Raw genomic sequence first — 21,977 nt, 5'->3', positions numbered from 1 at the left:
ATATGGAGTAGGTACGAGCTGCAAATGTAGCAATGCAGCATACGGGCTGTCTGTCACTTGTCCTTTCGCACGCTGGAGTTGTTGTTTGTAAACAGCAGTGAGTGCTGAGCACATAAAAGTATTGTAAAAATTGATATAACGTAGAACTTATACTTCTAATCAATTATAAACTATTTGCAATCCTGCCAATCTTCTCCCCCTATGGGAAAAGAAGAGGGCCGGTACGGGTTCATGAGCCCAAATTGGTCGAGAAATCTTAAATCTATCAGTCTTTATGCAGACATAGTCCGAATAATCAGTCTGAACTGTTTCCATATGAAATCTTGATGGCAATTTGGACAATAGAAGCACATGGTTCTACGTGAGGACTGAGTTCCGCAGTCTACACTTTATGATGATCATGATACAAACCGTTCTGCGTTCAAACTCAAGGGAACGTCCATTATATTATTAATCTCTTTAATATGGGAAGTCACCACTTGACTTCGATTATTCCGTGGTATCAAAAGCCACAAGTACTTGAGTACCATCATATAAATAAAAAGACATTTAAAATGAAAAATAAATGAAAATGAATCATGATATTATGATTTAAAAATAAATAAAAATTACAGGAATTTATAATATATTAGTAGTAGAGATTTATCATGTAAAAATAAGCAATAAGTAAGTGTACCGGATTACGCGTTTGAATGGGAATTGGATTGCGTACTTTCTCAATGTCTAGTGAGCATATTTCTTCAATATTTTGATAAATTGACGTCAAATTTTCTATTCTATGTTGTTTGGTAAGGCCCCTAACAGTCAATTTTGAGTTTCCTGTCACATAATTTCTGAAAACACTAAGTGAGGTAACTTTTTCATTATTCATTATTTTTCTGCCTTTCATTATATGACCAACACACATGTAAAATGTATTGCCGCTCACTCACTTGAAGATGGATGCCGCTCACTCACTTGAAGATGGATGTTTAGCCCAAATGAGATTCAAAAGTATATGAAAATAGTCTGCAAGGTTGACAACAAAATGCATGTTTTGATTTTGATTTTTCCACCAAAAATAAAGGGATATAACTTTTTAGCAAATATAACCAGTTTTTATCGGTATTTTTTGGAAAATCACAATAATGAATTCAAGTGAGGGTCAGAAAATGAAGTGAGCGCAGGTGACGGGAAACTCAAAATCGACTTTCCTTGGCCTAATAATGTCTTTTTGCTAGTACGGGGATCTATACGATGATTTTTATATTGGGTATCTACATGTAGTTAAGGATAAAATTCAAATTGAGAAAATATTCTAGGTATGACTTGTTGTACTAGTCTTTTGCCAAAAGTATGTTTAAAGTTGTAATTTTGTGTTTTTGATCACAAATATCGGATATTTCCGTTCCCGATTAGAATTCTGAACCCTTCACAAGGGTGCTGATTTCGGCAGAACTTTGACGATAATTTTGCCTTTTTGGACACTAAAATGCATTTGATCCTTAATTTTGATTCAATCCGACTAGATTTTGAATGCAATGGTCTCTAGCCTAGAATGTGAAGCTATCGATGAGCAAATTCTTGGCTAGAGTTCTCAAGCAAGTTGGTCGTACAATTTTAAAGCCATATTATAACATTTGCTGAGGAAGACGCCCTCACTGAATTTTTAAAATTCCTTTTTTTTACTTGATTAAATTGTACTTTATTAAACCAATATACCCTGCAAAAATCAAGACTCTAAGTGCTGTAGTTTGGTCAAAATCCGTGATTTTGAATTAAAGGCTGATTCAGCCCTTTATTATTACGATGGAATTATGAGTCGAACGCATAAACGATGTTCATAACACACAGTACGTCACGGCGTGCGGGACGGTGATATACACAACAAAGGGTCGTACCACAACATGACCGAAGGAGTGGTACGTATTGGCATTTTATGTGCGCTGGTAGTAAATTCAATTTTCTTTGCTTTGCCGTAGTTGTTCGGGCGCAAAAAATAAAAGGGATATATCTGACAGTAAAAGCTAACATTTTATGGCAAAGAAATTCTAATCTATTTTGTTTGAAAATGTTATAATATTGCTTTAATAAGCGATTACATATCTACACTGAAGTAGGTATTTCAGTCATCCTAACAATATTGTGAGTGATCACAGCATGTACAGTTATATTAAAATAAACCAATGGCATCACCTAAATATTCATTATTGCATTGCATATTTTTTTTATCTTTAGATACTGACTACAATGCCTTGCATCCATTTCTGGCAAAGCATGACGTTTCAATAAGGAAAACGGTAAGTATAATAAAATAATTATGCTAGTACCCTAAAACAAGTACCGGTAATCTTTTTTTTTACACCCCCTGCATCGCTTAATCATATTTTTACAACCCCACTCCCCACATATGAGAGTGTTTGTACAGGAGGTTTGTCTGGGTGGAGTGTGCGGGGACAGTGACACTGTGACAAACAATCAATTTGTTTGTTTTTTGTTTGTTTGTTTTTTGTTGAGAGTGTACTGTGCCACTGCCAGTTCCAAACTTTGGTCTAGAGGGAACTGATCATCTGGACAATAAAGAGGGTGTTGGGAACTGATCAGCTGCCAAAAATGGGGGTCTTGGGAATTGATGTATGATTCAGTTTTGTGGCAATTATTTACAATACTATTCTTTATATTCTAGGCGTTTAGCTGTCAATACTGTAATATTTTGCAGTAAACCTTTGACGAGAGTGTACTATCTTGATGTTGCAAAGTCTGGGTTAATACGGCTCATTCATAAATAGAGGCAAGTACTAGTAAGTGTATTTCAATGCAGTAAATATGTGATGTACGCTTAAATATGCTCAAATGTTTACTGCAAAATAATATTATACTACCGTAACCACCCGGGTATAAGCCCACCTTCAGGTATATGCCCACCCCCTATTTTTCAAAACATTCTGGGAATAAGGGTGCACTCAGCTATAAGCCCAGTACTAAATTTTGGCCAAGTTCTACGGGACAATGCGATCAGTAGCTATCAGTGAAAACTAACATTTAAAAAGGAATCTATTGTTTATGCAAATCACACATTATTGCTTTTTAAAATTAAATTCAATGCAAGTTAAACTCCCAAGATAAAAGCACTCAAATGCGTACATGCATGACTATGAAATTTGCAAACTACAGGATTAATACGCGGATTTAGGGTTTCTCTATTGGAAGTCAATTTCTGCCAAAATTCCTTCCCACAATGCAATATGCATAACAAAAATATGGATTAACCTCTGAACTGTATCTTTTGTTATGCAAAACGCTTATTGCATTGTGGGAAGGAATTTCCTCACTTCCGGTATAGAAACCCTAAATCTGTGTATTGACCAGTATGAAAATAGAACAGTCATTGTCCATTTGTGAAAAGCTAACACCCAGACACAAGTGAATAGAGACATACATTAATCATGTTTCTTTCTTTTCATTTATTGGAAATACAATATTTATGTACTTGTTTAATATTATCAGAGATGATGATAAAAGAAGTGGTTGCTTCCTGCATCGAATAAATAATGTGTACATCCCCTATTGATGGAAACAATGATTTAATCTGATTGATCAACTGATACGATAAGTGGCTCCATGAGTCTAGCTCTAAACGGTGCATGTATCAATTTGTTATGGCAGTTGACTGTGAAATATAATTTCTGCACATTGTTTGGCCTGATGGGCTGCTAAGTATAACCCAAGATCCTTGTGAAAAAGACCCTTGTGGATCCAAATTGCAATTTTGGAAACGTTTTGAAACAAAATACAATTATACAGAGAAACTAACACAAATTTGAATTACTGATTGCACTGGTTGTAAGTTTCCGTAAACTGCCACAAATCAAATGGTATAATTTAATTTCTTTTCCTTTGACCTACTTACTTTACTGGAAAATTATTAATGCTTGCATGGACTTTCCATAACTATTGCTCCTTGTCAGCACCCTACAGAATTTGATCCCTTTTCAATGCATCAAAAAGATGCATGTGTCAAGTCACTTCAAATGATCCCCAAGTAGTTCATTACAGAGAACATTCCTTAAGGGGGTACTATACCCCTGACCAATTTTGTGCCTATTTTTGCATTTTTCTCAAAAATTATAGCACATTCAGCAACTCAAGGCAAGTAGTTATTGATTTATTGATCAAATATTGGTTTCCCTCATTTTTGACTGTAACTCCACAACTGTTGTCTGTGCTGAAATAAAATTTCCAGTGCAGTAGTTGCAGTCCTTGCCCCTATAATATACAGATCTTACTTGTCACCCAATGCACTATAATTTTTGAGAAAAATGCAAAAATGGGCACAAAATTGGGCAGGGGTGTAGTACCCCCTTAACTATGTGACTTATTTGAAGTGACCTCCACTTGTGATATTAAGACTGGTATTTATTCATATGATGTAAAAAGAGACACATGTAGCAGTCATCAAAATGCATCCCTTTGTTATGGAAGTACACCATAGAGCTGTATGAAGTCCAATGATGAACTAAATTCCATCAATTGTCCAAATAAAATTAGTGCCTTAATACTTCATACATAGCACTGATGAATTTATTTTTAATGATTGATGTGTGTAAATTCCTTATTGCATTTCATCATTTCAAGTGATAAGCATTTCCAAAAATCCACCAATTAAATTGTCATCCATACTTGGTGGTTGACGGTTTACAGTGACGTTACGGCCTGCATCATGCTTCACCCAAATCATTTCTACTGTGACTATTCATGCATATTACCTTCACCCACCAACTCTTTGCTGATAGTGATAGTAGAAACATAGTGCTGGTTAAATTACCTTACAATGACCTTCAAAATTCACATTGGTAGTGATGTCAAAATGCATCTATGCATTTCGATTGTGCCATCTTTGTAACATACAATGATTCTGAAAACAGTGCACATGTTTTATGGCTGTACAACTTATTAACCCTAACCATACCGTATTCTACAAAATACTACTTGATATATATCAAGTAGTATTTTGTAGTATAAGGTACGGTTAGGGTTAACACTATAAACCAGTAGTGTCACTAATTCGCAATGCGCTGTTCGTGCGTGCATCCCACGTGGTGTGATGACGCAATCGCCCTAAGTGATATATAGGTACTGTTTCGCTGGCCAGCGAAGCCCAAGACCCGTAGCAAGGTGTCGCCGACCGTGTGCTTGTAATGCGAGGGGTCTCAGGTTCGAATCCCACCCAGAGCAAACAACTTCTTTCCTTCTTTTCTCTCTTTATTCCTTCCTTCTTTCCCTTCCCGTTGCCGAAAAGCCCCTAGGCGGTTAGGGTTAAATTAAAAAATGCAGTAGGTGGCAAGCAGTATAGTATCTACCCATAATAAGTGGATATGAATTCTGTGATCTGATTTCAATGAAGAAAGATGTGGCCTGCACACATTTTGATTGATTTCTACTTTAATATAAATTTACTGGTAATATTTTTCATTCTAGGAGGATTAAAGACAGATCATAAAGCATATCAATTACTACATATCATGTGAAACCAGTGATTAAACAATAGACTGCAAGTCCACACTTTCAAACTCCATGGACCATCTGAGGTAAGAGCTAAGAAGTGGAAAATACTAGATAAGACTCTTGACTAACATACCTGCAAAAATCCTAAGAAACATAATATCAATCAACTGTTTTATTTAGAGGTTAATGACTACACATCAGTTGTTTTGAGGGTATTGTAAAATATCTAAACATTGTGCTTTGGAACCGAGGAATATCCAGAGGGGTGCAGCCCCGAGGGATATATTTCGAGGTCCAAAGCACAATGTTTAGATATTTCACAATAGCCGAAAAATAACTGATGTGTAGTCATTAACAGTGCTGTACGGTGCAAAAACTGATTGAGGAGCCAATGGCTCCTAAGTTTATAAATTTAGGCGCCCAAATTTTGCTCCCATGTAAAAAATCTGAGGTACCAACGTAAACTGAACAGCTGCTGTACTCTGATCTACATATTCCCATTGAACGCTACATACTTCATACGCATATGTTTTCCAGGAAGTCCCCATTTAGACATGATGATAAATGCATATTCATAGCATACATTCGTACTCTTGAATGCTACATTACATAATAACATGTTTTGTTTTTGGCGATTAAAAGCTTCAGCAGTTGGTCGCCATTGGCGCCAGGGATTGAATATTTAGTCGCCATCAGCAAAAATCTAGTCGCCAATGCGCCTAAAATGGTCGCACCGTACAGCACTGGTCATTAACCTCATTCATAACCGTCACTTTTCACTTTTTTAAATTCAATTTATGCCACATTTTCTTATTTTAATTTGAAACAGAACACAATTATAACTTTATCTGTCGTTTTCCCTGTAAAAAATACCGCTAGTGACCAATCAAACTAGTACGCAATCATGCGATGTCCAAACACGGCGGCAGCTTCCGTGTAAAGTGTTCGAACGCGTAACACGTCACATAACACGCTCATTTTAGAGCGTACTTTTAGCTACGTCACGAGACGCAGTCATTGTACTTTTTTCAATTCAAAAGTTATCATCTGTGATTAGATAGCACTTGCTGCATATATAAATGAGGTTATGAATTGAAGATAAACAACTGGGCACTGGAATGAAATAGTAAATTTGTTTTATCGCAGCTTATAATAAAAAGTGAAAAGTAATATTGTCTTCAAAAAACTGAAAATCTATATTTTATGGCAATATTACAATATTGCTTTTAAAACACTTCTTTCTTCTCAGTATTATAAGATGGTATGAAGACACAAAGTATGTTTGCTATAAAGCTATTACTATACAACATAAGATGGCAGTGTGCTAAGATACATAAATTTTATCAATCTATCCAGCATTTAAACAATTACTTCATATACAATTAACATTACAATGTATATTTATCACATCTTTCATAATTATTTACAATCAGAATCTGCTTCTACCACAATTACACCATAAAATACCATGAAATATGGTAGAAACACACAAAGTATCTTTCTTCTCAGTATGAATTAGACACAAAGTATGATTGCTGTAAAGCAATTACTATACACGTAAGATGGCAGTGTGCTAAGATACATAAATTTTATCAATCTATCCAGCATTTAAACAATTACTTCATATACAATTAACATTACAATGTATATTTATCACATCTTTCATAATTATTTACAATCAGAATCTGCTTCTACCACAATTACACCATAAAATACCATGAAATATGGTAGAAACACACAAAGTATCTTTCTTCTCAGTATGAATTAGACACAAAGTATGTTTGCTGTAAAGCAATTACTATACACGTAAGATGGCAGTGTGCTAAGATACATAAATTTTATCAATCTATCCAGCATTTAAACAATTATTACTTCATATACAATTAACATTACAATGTATATTTATCACATCTTTCATTATTTACAATCAGAATTTATATCATAAGATGGTTGGAATACAGAAAACATCTGCTTCTACCACAATTACACCATAAAATACCATGAAATATGGTAGAAACACACAAAAAACTTTCTTTTGAGTATTTACATTAAATTTTATCAGTGCATCAACTATTGTAAGCATGTAAAACACTTCTTTACTTCTTTATCCCAATACTATTTGCAATTACTTTGTACTCAATTTCGGTAAACATACAGTCTGTTTGAATAGAAGTTCAAAGTAAATAGACCTGGAAAACTGGAGGTATGATAATAATTATTTAAAGGTCAGGTCTATAGCAAAAGCAAGTTTATCTCTATTCGAAGAGAATAATTATTACATTACAAGTTGACACTTGTTGCAATTTTTTGTGGGTATTTCTCCTGAAAAAGGAGAAATTGTGTGCGTAAAGTTCAGCCTCGACGTGTTCTTCCCCCGCTTGAAGCGCACGTGTTCTCCCCGCTTGACTGATGATGTAGGTAAATGAAGCGGGCACTTTATCGTGCTCTCATCATACAATCACAATCACTTTGACAAGTTTGATATTAGCAACAATGAGTTGTACTATCACTTACCATAACAATGCTGCATAACAATATGCACGCTATTGTTCTCTTTCGGGAACAAAGCACACACAGTAATTGTTACTATGCGTTGCTTTGTAATATTTCATCCAACTGAAACTATAGCATTGCAATATACAGGGACTCAGATACATGAGTTTGTGGACTAACACGGTTTATATACTAGTCTCAGATGAAATTCTTAGCTCAAATTATGTATTTATTTTGTAGGCCTAATATTTCTCATGATATTGATATACATATGAATTGTAATATCACAATTGTCTAATATATAAAAAAGAAGCGGCTGATTTTATCCATATGTTTAAAAACCATGAAATTTGTAATACTTAATTTGGAAATTTTTTCTGTGAAAGCAACAGTATACGTTCTGTCCATTGAGAGCGTTTATAGTCCCTTTTCTCACAGCGGGCACATCTCATTTCATGACGTCACCGGTTTTCTAGGCCAAATCTGTCTCGTTCGAAGGAACTCACCGCTTAAGTTGGTTTTTGCGGAATATCAATTTTAAACGTCTTATTTTCTCAAAAAAGGAGTCATTTTCATTGTCCTCATAATATTAACTTGCCAATGATATGATGTTATTTTTGCTGTAGACCTGCCCTTTAAGTGCAATGCATGTGTAAACGCTTCTTTGACGCACCAAAAAGTTACTACTCTCAAGTATGATCCCATGCACAGCTTAACTATAACGCGGGATTGGACAGTTTCTTAGAAGACTTCGCAATTGATGTTAAGTTGTTATTGTCATTCATTACCATCATTTAACAAATTTGTTTCATGAAAATTAACATATTATTTTTTGTTTGGAAGTCTCATTGAAATTGTATTAGGACTTGCTGTTAATAATATGAAGGAAGTACGTGACAGAGGCAAGGTATGAAATACAAGTAATATTTGAAGTGACAATTACATTTGATATCCGACCTGACCTTCCATCATGGCGCCTTATTCGTCTTATGTGTTTCTATTTATGCTCTCAAGTAAAATAAAATACCAATCTGCACTAATCAGACAGAATGTTACTTGGCTCCCAGCATGAATTATTGATTTTATACGGAGGTAAAGAAATGCACAGTTGACTACGACTATGTGCAAGCCGTGCACCAATACTCCAAACATTTATGGTAAATCTGACTAATATGGTCAAATATTGACATATCATATGTTCAGGAAATCATGTGGCAACATTTTAAGATTTCAGGCTTGTTTACTAGTTTTAACTTAGTTTTCAATTAAAATTGCCATTTGTACTCTTTATTATTTATCTTTGTTAATGAACATGTATCTTTTAAATGCTGATAAATCGTGGTTGGCTGCCCAAGATATCTGTTGAATTCAATGTTTTATGAATATAATTCTACCACGCAGAGGAGGTCACACAGCAGAATTTCACACCACCTGACTTAGCTAGATTTCGAAGCTCTGCTCTTCAAATTCACGTAAATTTCAAAGTTTATACACTTATAATATATTTAATATGATACTAATTTTTTTGTTATAACCAACCGGTACACGAAATATACTAGCAATTAATACCTATACAGAAAGGTGATTATCAGCCTTCACTCAGCAATTTGACATGCCCGGCATATCCAGCCATTCTCCATCTGGCTAACATGACTGTCGCCCTCTATAACTCTGGGCACAAATTTCAATAATAGTACGCTATTTATGTATCAATGCGCCTCGTGCTAATTTTTATTGCCGCTTCCAGGTATTGTTCTATGATCCGCATGTTAACAAATAACAAAATATGATTCCATCACACACAAGGGCTTAGGCAGCCAACACACCCAGTTTTTGCCCACATGGTCTATAGACTAATCCAACGAATCAAGTGATGGTAATTTAAGTGATGGTAATTTATTAGGTCATTGATGTTACATGGTATTGTGTTGTATACTTTCATCATTCTTTTGTCTTTGTGTAACCTGGGTGATGGAAAGCAGTTTAAAATAATCTCTGCCAAGGCCGCATATCATTTCAAATTTCATGTGAGATATGAACCAGACAGGATTCGTCTATCCTTTGTACATAAATCTTAAATTTACACACCCAGGTTTTTGAATTCACATTGTACCTTCATATTGTACTTTATGACACTGATGACATGCATCACATATCAATTAGCCTCAGTGTGTATGTGCGAATATCATCTAATGAGACTTTCTTTTTAAATATCTTTACAGATTTCCTACATCAAATCATTTCATTCATTTGACTGCATAGCAGGGGATAAGTTTCTACTAACACCATGATAAGATCCATAGCAAAAAGTGAGTCAATATATAGCATCTGGTTGTAAATCTTTGTTCTGTATGAGTCAAATGTCCATTGTCACCCTGGACTACGTTTTCCATGTGATTGAACATAAAATGCATACTTTTCTACAGAGACCCTCTACTGTTATCCTCAATATATGTCTGAGGAAGCAAAAGCGCTATACCTTACTTCAGTGTGTCTCATCTTAAGATGAGAGAAATGCCATTAGATTTCGTAGCGACATATTTGAATCATTATGTTCATGCAGTCGCCAACGTACAGACAAATTGCCCTTCTAACCCTAAGTGTGTAAATGCCCCATCACAGGATTAGATTAGCGTGTGCAATTTGACCCTGCCACTGCAAAATCCAACATGGCATTACTCTTAACTTCAGGCATGACATATTGACTTGAGATTGGGTATCGGTTATAGCATAACATATCTAACGTAACATAACGTATTTAAACCAAATTAGTTCACAAGCTTGGTAAGATCGTAGTTTATAATTGTGGAAAATTTTAGATGTCTATCATTTATAGAGGCAGAGATATGAGGGTTGAGGCAGAACTTATTATGGTATTGTATAAAAAGTAACTACAAGTTTTATAAAAAATACCTTCCAATTTATTTCTAAAGTTGCACAACGTGTACAACTTAGTTGAGCTTATATTGAGCTTATGTTCATACACTTGTTTTTATTGACTTATAATGTGTTATTAAAATGTTTGTTTTCACTGATCACATTATCCCCTTTTAATTTCGAGCCAAACAAATGAGGTATAACAAAGAAAATTGTGATTTCATTCCAACACCTACAATGCTTGTACTACGCTCGCCAATCGTATTAAATTACATGCAACTCACGGAGCATCGCACTCGATACAAGCTGACATCCACGGTACATTTTAGCAAGTACTCGATTGTTGAACTCTGAATAAAACAGGGTCGACCCGGTTTTAATAAAAAAGTTTAATTTTACTGTTATTAAAGCACTTCAGGCATAGTATTTTACGTGGTATTTTAGTATGGATATTGTAATTATGCAAAGAGTAGAAATTGAGGGCGTCGCTGTGAAGCAAATCACACATTCTGGCTTTAACATGACTACATGTAGAGCTTGATCATTGTGGTTTAAGTCAATATGACTCAAGTCAAACAGGTCTATAACAAAGGACTTGATCAGTCTTTGTTTTTGACCTAACACATGAAACAAACACCTACCTATGCTGTACCAGGGAATATAAATTAGATTCCTCAACTATATATGCCCAAAGTACAATTAATAATTTAATGTTTTAGGCTTATGCCCAGCAACCAGTGAAGTGATTATACTGCTTCACACACGTTACACGTATGATTAAAACACTTCAAAGTTTTGATAGATTAGTTGGATAATGGTGCATTTCAGTATGTGCTTCATGCATGTCAAAATGGCATTATTCGCTGTTGTAGCGTACGTTAGAATATGACCATTGCTAGGTCAACTGGATCACATTTTCTTTGTTACGAACCACTGATCAAAATGATCACAACACAAAGCCTATAGCATATCAAAATTGGGAACAGGTGTATGAGCCCAGGCTTGGAGCAGTAACCGATGGTTACTAACGTGCAATACAACAGCGAATAAGGTTACTCGATCGGTAGAGACTCAATTTGCTTTGCAATAGTTATGTGTTTTTTAGAGGTTATGCATATGACGTATCATACCATAAATATGGCGAACTACTCAGATGCATTCAACAAAAGCATCTACCGCGACAGTTCGTCTCACACACTTAACAAATGCATTACGATCAAATATGTTGCTTACCACATTTGATTGAATGGACTGCACAGCGCCATGATTACAGTGAAGGACACCGGTTCAAATCCTTTGTTTGAAGCCAATCTATAATTTCGCACACAACCTCTATACTTGCACAGAAGTTGGAATTTTGCACTTAGAAGCTTGAATGACAGGATATAATGTAAATGTGGCAATATTTGCACTTTGCCAATTTTTAATTACTTACAGCTTTTTTTTAATTTTTGCATTTGAGTTATCACAAATAAACATATGCATGAGAAGAACATATTTGTATTTTTTTTAATTTTACTGTAGTTGAGCTCGAAAAGCATTGACAATCAATGTTCTGCAAAAATGGCCATGTGTACAGTATTTCAGGTATAGTATCCAAGTGCCCAGAAAAATGGGAAAGTTGGATTTAGGTAATTCAACTCACATTGTATTTACAACATTACATGTAATTTTATTCTTACAACAAATTGCATTTTCAAAACATTTAGCATAGGATACAATCATCATCATCATCATCATTTAATGACTACATTTCTCCTATATTTTATAGTGTATGACCTGAACACCACATTTGGCACAGTGGTCCATGGTGCTCCAATAAATCAGCAGTGCTTATCAGCAGTGCTTGTAAATTTTGTAGCATGAATTTCCTGACTATGCACTGATCTGTACATATATGTATAAAGAATTCTTGCAGATTAATTCATTTACATTGTAGCAAATGTATCATAAAATTTGAATTAAATTCTGCTTAACCACAATAGAATTACAACACATTGGCCTATGGAGCAATATAATATTTGTACATAATCATGAATATGAGACAAACTCATATACAGCCAGGATACAATGGATAGAAATTTCTCTAATAAGTGAAAGCATTCTGGAAGATTGTGAAATGAAAGGAGGAATTACCCCCCCCCACACACACACACACACACGAAGCAGATATGACTACAGCTAAGAAAAATCAAACATTCTGAATAGAATACTAATAACATCCCTGAACCCACTGGTGATGAGGGAGTTGAAGATATCCCATCTCTTCATATCAGTGTGTATGGAGTTGAGAAATTACTGTAGGAGATAAACTCAAACTGTACCTGATCAGCCACCTTCCAGAATTTTGAAGGAATATTCATTGAGTTCCTTCCAACACTGGCCAACATGTTCCAGATCAGGGGCTAACTACTGCATACTGGTAGATCTTCCGCTGTGTGTCCAGAATAAAGCTTTTTGGCCCTGATTATTGTCACCTGTCTACCTTCAAAGCTCTTATATTTACTTTTAATGTCCGTACTGTTAATCAACAAGGAAAATCCATCAGCTATTCATGGGTTAAGCTGATGCTAGTATTGACATTGCCAGAATTCAAGAACATCGTCTCATTACACCAAGCCCAACTGATGAACTTTGGTCAGGCGATAGGAACTGGGTTTTAATATTCAGTTCTGCTACCAAGCAAAGACATGGAGGAGTGGGTCTGGTCTTGTCCAAGCATATTCACAGATGTCTTAAGAGTATTGAAGCTGGTTCCAAGAGGATACTATTTGTAACATTCCTTGGTAACCTTCAGCTTAGCATCACTGTTGTATATGCACCCACTGAGTGCTCAACATCTTCTGACAAGGAGGAATTCTATTCATCTCTATTTGACCACCTGGATGGTATGAAAAGCCACAACATCCATCTCATCCTCAGCAATTGTAATGACATAATGGGAACAGATAGTCATCTTTCCCATCCTTGGGTCATCGGTCCATACTGCTACCATGATTCAACCAATGACAATGGCGAGCGTATGGTCAACACTTGCCAGGAGTACAATCTCAGACCCGCCCAGATGAGATTCCCCCAACCCAGAAACCATCTCTGGACTTGGACCCATCCAGGTGGATCAACCCATGCACAGTTAGACCACATTCTAATAAACAGCAAGTGGGTAAATTATCTCTGCAAGTATCGAGCATACAACTCATTAGCAGTGGACTCATGAGCAGTTTCAGACATGGATGTCTCATAATTTCTTGAAACTCAATGCCGAAAAAACCGAAGTCATTGTGTTTGGTTTCCACGCTCAGCTTGCCAAGTTCAATCTTTCATCTGTGAATATCACTGGCATTGATATCCCTGTTCTGGGTAATCCGTAAAGAACCTGGGGGTCATGTTTGACCGCAGCATGACTATGTCTGCGCAGGTGGCTAATATTGCAAAATCTGCCAAGTTCCAGCTGATTAACATTGGACATGCTTGTAAAATGCTAACCACCGAATCTACCAAACTTGCCATTCATACTCTTGTCACCTCAAGGCTCGACTATTGTAATAGTTTACTTGTCGGCATCAGTGAAACACTTTTCAAGCGTCTTCAAAATATCCAGCGTACTGCTGCATGCCTAATTACCAGGAAACGCAAAAGTGTACAACAAGATCCTTTTGAACAGGATCTGACCTGTCATGGCATACTTTGAGTTTTTAAACCACCATCAAATATGTTGCAAGATTTGTGAAACAAAACATAATACATGCCTTTATTTGTAGTAAAAAAGCTTATCATCATTTAAATACAGGGTGTATCAAAATGATTGGTACCCATCAATTTCAATGTTTATTGAAAAGTCTGCTTCTTCCAAAGGTAAAATTTCTTTTTGAACTAAAAGGAGATATTGCACTGTTTATGCAACAAGCTTACAGTACTCCTTTTAATCTAAGGCCCTTCGCACTAGATTATTAGTTTCCTGTTTACCGCCCGCGTCCGAAATTGAAAATCTCAAAATAATTAATTATTTTATTTTTATTTCTAATTTTCTCCTTTAAAATAACTTTCAACTACTTCTACTTGCCATTTTCTGACTTTAATAATATCAACAATAATGATGAATCAACAAAGAGTACAACTCCACCTTCAGTTATTTATAAAATCAAATATTGTTGTGAAATAATTAAATGCCCGCTCTAGTCAAAATGAGTCAATAGTAGCTTGTAATAGTTCAAACTAAATAAAGAAAATAAAAGATAATTAATAATTAATAATTAAAAGTCACCTCGTCCCTTTTTCAAAATCTTCAACAGGAAACTAATAATCAAGTGCGAAGGGCCTAATGGTAATGTAGGTTTAATTTCAAATCAATTAGATGAGCATTCTTCTTAAAAACACATATTATGAATACAACAGTATGAACTTTCTTAAATTTAACATGTTTAATCCATTAGTAACTATAAGTTATTCATAGATATCCCAAGGACATTTATTGAAATTGATGTAATATTATAATGAAAACCTGGTGCCTACAATTCATCAATACTGGCCTCGGGTTGTCCAAGAGGAACACAGGCACCTGCCTGTTTATTGGATATAATTATGGTCATTTTTCGACCTCCAGGCAAAGTTATGGGAATTGGTCTGTCTTGTGCTCCTGGCATGGGTGTCATATTTGATGGGATGCCAATTTGTCTGTTCCTGTGAAGAAAGTGCAAAGACAGATAAGAGACAATAAGTTAACAGCATTGTTTTATTATTTGGTAATGTGGTTGATAGCTGTTGATTTTGCTGAGATAAAATTTGACGGTTATTCAAACTGTCAGAGAAGACGTAGCTTCCATGTAGTTAATGTCCCTTGTTTCAGAATTTAATGTGTCTTCTATACTTCTTTTACATTTACAGTGACCTGTTTGCTGCCAAGAATAATGAATGCAGGAAGAGCGTGTACAGAGTATGAGTGAATCTTTTCAATGGAAATGGACTGTTACTTTTTAATAACATAATTATGAGCTGTTGATCATATTAGGTATGTAAACATGCTACATTAATTCATATCATTAAAGGTTAATAAATGTGTATTACTTGTTGGGAGTGAAATGTACCACAAACTGAGATTGATGCATCCAATACACAAGCCCCACATGGAGGAGTGCATTAGACACCATCATCTCCGTACAGGTGCATTATTTTGTACAATTTCTCGATCAACAACTAATACTCAGTTATAATATAAATCTATCAGACACAAGAAAAACCCTTTAGATTTTTTGATACTTTACGGAATTATCACCAAAAAATGTTAGAAAATTTGAGCAAATAAAAATTATGCATCAACCCTTAAGAAAAAGCACTGTGAAGCACTGCAGATAGTATGTGGAGTGTTGTGCACCACCCTCGGTCTAATTATGCACAATTAATATACATGTACTTCTGACTTTTTTCTAACATTTGATCTATTGGTTTTTACTGTAGTATGAATGTCTTTAAAAAATATATGCATGTCATTTTCATGTCTTATCTTACCTGACAAACATATTGCTTTGTGGCATTTGTAAATTTGGTAGGGATGATCTGCTGCGTGTATATTGCGTTTGGGGCCAGAAAGTACTTCCTCCAGTACTGTTGTAACTGTATGAATATAAAAAGTAGTGAATAAAAAGTTATTAAATAGGTTGGAAATGCACCTATTGATCTCATATTAAAAATTAAAATGTTGTGTCTCTATAGCAACTGCCATATCGGAAAAATATAATTGGGTGTCACTAAAAGATGATTCAAACATAAGAAGGGAGTATTTCAGTGTAGCTGTTATATCACTTCCACATCGGGTTGAAAAATGGTATACATGTAGACAAAATCTTATCATGCGAGTGAGGCTGTCAATTTGTCATGGTATACATGTAGTACAGTGCAGTTTAGCACATAGGCTATACCATTTTTTACATGGATGTGGTGAGTGATGCCAAGGAGTTGAAAGCAACTGTTTCGATCATGCATCTATGCGGCATCTTAAAGCGTGTGCTTGTGTACACCAGTGCTGTTAGTGAACGCTAGCGATTTGAGGTTGCACTCAATGAAACGCGCAAATGTCACTGCCACATCGGGATGGGAAATTGTACAGCAGGAGACACCATGCACCAATGATATGGCAATTTTCAGAGTGGGTTGCTTACATGCTTTATGAAACTAAATAAACAAATTGCACAGAAACATTCTGATATCATAAACAAATGAAGTATAGCAACAATTTATTTTTGCTAATCAAATAATGTCATTCTATAGTCTTATGAGAGCTTAAACTATAATAGAGCATGTACCTAGAATTGACTTCATTTTGATTTATGGATAGAGAACACTATGGTAAAGGAATGGGCTATTACAGTTGAAATCCAAACACATGTATGGAAACCATAACCTTGATGGAGTGTGAATTTCAAATGGGGGTTACTGAATGTGTGAATCCACTTGAAGTTTATACCCCCTATGTTGGAAATTTGCAGTCCTGTAGAAGGTATGTCGATTTCAAATGGAATAGTCCAATGTGTGCTGATTGTGTATAGAAATAGTATTGATACTGACACAAAACACAAATTTCACTTACATTCTCTGACCAGGTACTTGTCTGGATGATGAAGTTGTTGGTACAGGAGCTGTGACTGATGAAGCTGTTGTAGATGGAATGGGTCGTGACGATAGCAAGGCTTCCTTCTGTTCTTCTGTTGGGCAGGTGAGTCTTGGTTTTTTCTTTCTACCTGGAAGTGAGGCCTGCACAGGATGAAATCTGGGTTGGAGAGGATTTTTAGCACCAGGTGCAAATTTTTCTTGTTGGGGTACCTTAGGAATTACTGTAGAGTTGAGCTTCAGGGCGCCATCATTTGCATTTTTGATATTGATTAAGGACTGTTTGATGACAGATAATCTGTGTCTTTGCACAGACGGCTCATCTAGTTGATATGAAATGTCTTGAAGCAAATCTCTAATTGACTGAATCATGTTTGTTTTCAAATTTGTGGAATTATCTTCTGGATCAGATTGTGGTAATACAAAATTAATATCATCTTCATCAGTGTCATTATTTGGCAATTCTTTAAGTACTATACAATGGATTTTGTGAACATGTTTACACAAGTTATTTCTGTGATAATCGATACAATTGCATGAATAAAGATGACGACACAAATATACACAAGGCAAATTTCTACATTTTACATTACAATGTTTTTCTGTACATGTTTCGGCTAATTTTTTTACAGTATACTCTAAAGATGATGATGATGAAGATTGGACAGTAAAAACATTTTCATTTATTTGAACAACAGAGGAGTTTGCGATATCCATACTGGATGTGTGTCTATTTGAGACTGCATTAGTAGTTACTTGAACATTATATACACTTTGTTTAACATGGTTGATGAACATATGATTTTCTATCTGTAGTAGAGTCTCGATTAGACGATCTACACGCCGGTTCAATTTTTTTTGAAAATAAACCGACTTGAGCTTATTAAAAAGCTCTCAACAAACATGTTTGTATTGACATTAGAATATTCATGAGTACGGTAACACAATGCCCATTCTTCAGGACGGTTAAGATAGTTTGAACGAAAGTAATTAACGAAATCAGGATAGGTGGATTGAAAACGTAGAAGAAAATCATCACGGAATTGCTTAAATTTATCTTCTGTCTTTGCCTCCATCATGGCACACATATAACTATACATATTTATTTGAGTATCAGAATTACTTATAGAACGTAACTTTCTTCTCCATGTCTGGTGGACATGCCACACACACAAATACCTATTTACATCATTACCATACACCTCTGTTGCAGCATTAATTGCTGAACAGTCGTCATCGGTCATAATTACATTTACTTTTGCATCTGGGCACTTATTTTTGATAGATTGTAGAAAAACTTGAAGTGATGAAGAGGTTTCTTTAGATGAAATGCAGAAGGCTGTTGGATATCCATGGCGATTCTCATCAGCTACCATGACAGTAATTAATTTATAGTGATAAGCATTTGTTTTATGGGTGGCATTAATACAAACAATTTTTTCAGAGAATTTATTAAACATCGAAGCCTGTTCTTTTGTCATGATGGCCAACATAAAGTCCTCTTTGCCGAGTGCATGGGATAGGGTTTTATTGAATACTCCTTGTGGCTTGTAAATTAAAATGGGGTCATATTTTTCAGCTTTTAATTGTTGAACTTTCAAATAAACAGATGTTGCATTATCATGGTCATTTTGGAAACTAGAATTCTTCATGGATCTTTGTATATTTAAAATAAATTTGCGATCAATCAAGTCTTGCTGTGAAAGGCGCTGACGGATTGTGTCTCTGCTATCACGTGAATCAAAGGAAGATCTAACAGTATCTAGAATACTGTCAATTGGAATATTTAGAGCTAACTTGATTGAAATTTCATCTCTTATGTTCTGTGCAATTGGTACAAATTTGGTTTGTTCAAACGAAATACTGTGTGCATGATTCTGAATATACTTTACATTAACTACTGCTTTGCTCTCTGCTTCCGAAACAAAAAAACGTGAGGGACAGAGACCATTTACTTTGCAAGATCCTTTCTTGTTTGAACTCCGAGTGCCTTTATATGCCTCTCCTTTTTTAAGATGAACTCTTGAATGTCCATCTCTGTGGCAAATGTATTGAGTTGTCGTTGATGATTTGGCTCTTTTTTCTGACCCTCTTGGCTTGACATAAATACAATGTGTTTTTTTCTCCTCAGATTTTTTAAAGTCAAGGAAGTCATCCATGGTGGCGAATTCATGTTCAGATGTGATGATGTTGGCTGCGTGTTCATCTTGCAAATGTTTAATGCAAAGTTCTACAGAAGTGAAACCAATATCACAAAATGGAACGACACACTTGATAAAACGTCGCGGCTTCTGGCCAGAATGGAAAGCTAACTTGTGAGTTACCAAGGCTTGTTTTGAAGAAAATAAACGATTACACATGGTACAAAACTTATTCGGATTTGTGTTTTGTGTAGGTGGGAGTGATGAAGCATAGGAGTGAAGGTTGGTTGACACAGGTATTCCTTTTACCTGGGGTGATAACTTTGCTGGAGAATTTATTGTGTTGGGAATGTCTACAACTGAATCATAGTGCCCGCCTCTATACGCAATGTGGATTGTAGATTCAGCAACACCGAAGCTGTATTGGACTGTTGAAGCGCGTGTTCCATCTTGGTTGCTGAATGTTACCATTATCGCAATTTTAAGAACACGGCACAGGGCGATAATAGATTCTTCCCCCGCCCACTGTCCACCCTGTCTCAGCCTCTGCAATTCGTCGATTGTATTTTCCCCCTGGTCCATAAAATGCATAGCAAACTCCCCAGCATGCTCCTCCATGAAGTCAACGGCAGAAGATCGTAAAAAATCATGCAGCTCTTCATCACCATATAACGCGAAACTGATCGAACGAAAAAGACAATTGCCATCACCGATGATTCTATGCCGCTGTAAACCGAACTGAAATAAATAATCTTGTTGTACATCCGCTGCAGGACGAGTAGTGGAAATAATTACAGGTGCTTGATGATAATCAGGAGGAACAGGCTGAGGAGTGCTACTTGGTTGCCGCTGTTGCACATCCGCTGCAGTATGAGTAGTGGAAATAGTTGCAGGTGGTTGATGATAATCAGGAGGCACAGGCTGAGTAGCGCTATTTGGTTGTCGCTGTTGCACATCCGCTGCAGAATGAGTAGTGGAAATAGTTGCAGGTGGTTGATGATAATCAGGAGGCACAGGCTGAGGAGTGCTACTTGGTTGCCGCTGTTGCACATCCGCTGCAGTATGAGTAGTGGAAATAGTTGCAGGTGGTTGATGATAATCAGGAGGCACAGGCTGAGTAGCGCTACTTGGTTGTCGCTGTTGCACATCCGCTGCAGAATGAGTAGTGGAAATAGTTGCAGGTGGTTGATGATAATCAGGAGGCACAGGCTGAGTAGCGCTACTTGGTTGTCGCTGTTGCACATCCGCTGCAGAATGAGTAGTGGAAATAGTTGCAGGTGGTTGATGATAATCAGGAGGCACAGGCTGAGTAGCGCTACTTGGTTGCCGCTGTTGCACATCTGCTGCAAAATGAGTAGTGGAAATAGTTGCAGGTGGTTGATGTAAATCAGGAGGCACAGGCTGAGGAGCGCTACTTGGTTGCCTCTTCTGCAGCTGATCTTGCTGGTTGATGACAAGCTGGGAAGACAGACACAATGTAACAAAAGCATGATATTTAGAAAGCATATGGAGAATTGAGAACATCAGGCTGTTCAAGTTTAAATTCATGCTCCCCCCATGGAAGACATATAATCTCCCATACAGGGGTTTTAGATTTCAAATGAAGCCACCCATTCAGGGAACCCCATTTGAAATTCACATTACTTGTGTGGTAGATTAAAACTATATAGGGGTGTATGTATTTCAACTGGAATAGACCATTGCTTTTTATCTTATTTTAAAAAGCAATAATGTGTGAGTTCCATTAAACTTGATTCGTATTTGTTTTCCATATTAGGTTAATTTTCATTATCTGATATTTCTAGCCAAGCAAATGAAGTGAAACAAAAATTGCTATTTCATTCCCATGCCTCTATTATCGTCAATGCATGAATCAACTCGCATGATGAGTGGAGCTCACATAGGGATGTATAAATTTATTATCAGTGAACATTGAGAGATCAATGGATTTTAATGAAAACTTTACTGTTATTATTAAAGAAAGAACTTCATCAATAGAATCTTTCATATGGTATTTTGATTCACTGTTGGGCATTGCAATTGTACACAACTAGAAATTCAAGGAAACTTGAGGGTGCCGCTGTAAGCGACTCACACATTATGGCTTTAAATGCATATGGGTAACCCTCATATAAGTAAGTTCAACAATATGTATTTGAAATTGATAGAGTGTTCCTTATTCTATTTGTAAAAGTCGTAAAAATTATTGTAAAAGTGCTTGTCATTTTCACCGAAAGTGCCTGTTTGACCTCTATCCTTTTGAACACTTAGTCAATTCAAACATATTGCCATAGCCTTGATTTATTCTATTTGTCTGTTCTTTAAGTTTTACTTGAGTTGGGACAAAAATGATCTTAATACTGTGTGAGCTAGGACATT

The 21,977-nt window shown here is 35.9% G+C and overlaps 1 long non-coding RNA gene across 1 annotated transcript; it reads left to right on the top strand.

Moving 5' to 3' along the window:
• The first annotated feature begins 73 nt into the window (after positions 1-73).
• On the top strand, positions 74-21,748 carry LOC140165776 (uncharacterized). Its single transcript, XR_011860763.1, has 8 exons — positions 74-97; positions 2,218-2,279; positions 2,666-2,770; positions 5,458-5,567; positions 10,200-10,286; positions 15,739-15,862; positions 17,451-17,563; positions 19,589-21,748. It is a non-coding gene; the product is annotated as an uncharacterized lncRNA (long non-coding RNA).
• The last annotated feature ends 229 nt before the right edge of the window (positions 21,749-21,977 follow it).

Source organism: Amphiura filiformis, chromosome 12, assembly GCF_039555335.1.
Source record: "Amphiura filiformis chromosome 12, Afil_fr2py, whole genome shotgun sequence".
In the NCBI taxonomy this organism is placed as follows: Eukaryota; Metazoa; Echinodermata; class Ophiuroidea; order Amphilepidida; family Amphiuridae; genus Amphiura; species Amphiura filiformis.
The sequence above is the reverse complement of the archived record's forward strand: the minus strand, read 5'-3'. Positions and strand labels throughout refer to the sequence as shown.